Raw genomic sequence first — 2,159 nt, forward strand, 5'->3', positions numbered from 1 at the left:
CCTATACATATTCATAACCTGTCCCCGCTTCATATTAACATTAGTTCCAAGAAGTCATTTCCATAAACTCCTCCCACCTGCGCTTGTGCAGTGTATTCTGGTGGTGGTCATCAGGGGGTCATGGGGATGAGGACTGATGATTTTTCCTCGTCACCGCTAGTTGACCTCTTGTCTTTGCCCAGACTCAGTTGCTCCTTGGCTCTTGTCCATCCACAGGACCAGTTTCTACCAGTTTCTTAAGATAGGCTCACACTCATTAGGAGACTGACCTTGGTAACAGTATTTATTGTTCAAAAGGAATGGAAAATGGAGACTTGTTTGTAATCAAGAAAAGGAATGGAAAATGGAGACTGTTAAGTCATGGAACTTAAAGGATTGTTTGTTACCTTTTCTGATTGTATAGGCATACTCGGGTTTAGTATGTAAAAGCAATGTTCTGTATATTTAGAATGTTTGATGTTCATGTTTGCATGTTGGTGGAGCGTAGACTCCCGACACATCCAGCGCTGTTTACTTGCCTTGTATACCTTTTATAAATATTCCTTTTATAAATATTACTAAATTCAGATTGAGTTGAGACTTCATTTATAACATATTATTAGTACGGTTTCAAGGATTAACGAAACGCGGGAAAAGTAATCACGTTTTGTTGCTTTCGGAAACCTTGTGGAGGGCAGAGCATGTGCAGAAGAAGAGGAAGGCAGTCAAAGCCGCCCCTGCAGTCTGGACGAGATCCAGGAACAAAAGGTTGCTAGCGGTGATGGGGGGGAACCATGAGTCTTCATCCCCACGACCCGCAACGACCACCACAAAGAGAATAATAATACGAGAGAATAATAATACGAAGCGGGGGATAGGATATACATATGTATAGGCGTACTCAGGTTTCTTATGAATATGTAAAAGCAATGTTCTATATATATTTAGAAAGTTCAACGGCGTTATAAATGAAGTCTCATCTCAATCTGAATTTAGTAATATTTATACTTATAAATGGTATAAAAGCTATAAATGTATAAAAGTTATAAAAGTTATAAAAGCTATAAAAGGTATAAAAGGCAATGCTGGGTGTGTGGGGAGTCTACGCTCCACCAACACGCACACACAAACATCAAACATTCTAAATATACAGAACATTGCTTTACATACTAAACCCGAGCATGCCTATACATATGTACAATCAGAAAAGGTAACAAACAATCCTCTAAGTTCCATGACTTAACAGTCTCCATTTTCCATTCCTTTTCTTGACTACAAACAAATCTCTATTTTCCATTCCTTTTGAACAATATGTCTTGCTTTAAGTTGTCAAGCAACTCGGCCTTTGGGCCTTATGTATCCTGTTCTTCCCAGATCGAAGAAAAGCATATCCATCTCCTTTTCAAGGCCAATAGGGCCTGGGTCAAAAAGCACGTCCAGGTGACCAGGGGGCGTAACAGCAAAAGCCTTCGATGGCTGTAGCAGCAGAGGGGCCGATGGCGTAGCAGTCGGATCAGTAAAGGAGCCTGCAGCTCCCTCACTGTCTGGCAAACCACACATTTCCGACTGTGGTCCCACAGTTACTTAACTGTCTTTGCGCAGACTCAGTTGATCCTTGGCTCTTGTCCATCTGCAGGACCAGTTTCTACCAGTTTCTTAAGATAGGCTCACACTCTTATTAGGAGACTGACCTTGGTAACGGGCCCAAGGCTTCTTGCTTTAGTTAATTTGCACAATGCACCATAGTTAGCAAAGACACTAAGTAGCATCCCAATTTGTCGTGGTTTAACCCGGCCGGCAGCTAAACACCACGCAGCCGTTCGCTCACCCTCCCCCCTCCCTCTCTGGAACGGGGGAGAGAAATGGAAAGTGAAGCCCGTGAGTTGAGATAAAGACAGTTTAATAAGACAGGAAAATAATAATAACAATAGTAATAATAATAATAATAATACAATGGTGATAATAGTACTACTACTACTAATATGTACAAACAAGTGATGCACAATGCAATTGCTCACCACCCGCTGACCGATGCCCAGCCGAACCCCGAGCAGTCCGGCCCCCTCCCCCCGGCTAGCCACCCCTATATATTGTTCATCATGACGTCAGATGGTATGGAATACCCCTTTGGCTAGTTTGGGTCACCTGTCCTGGGTCTTTCCCCTCCCAGCTCTTACTGC

The sequence above is a fragment of the Aythya marila genome (assembly GCF_965140915.1).
Source record: "Aythya marila genome assembly, chromosome: W".
In the NCBI taxonomy this organism is placed as follows: Eukaryota; Metazoa; Chordata; class Aves; order Anseriformes; family Anatidae; genus Aythya; species Aythya marila.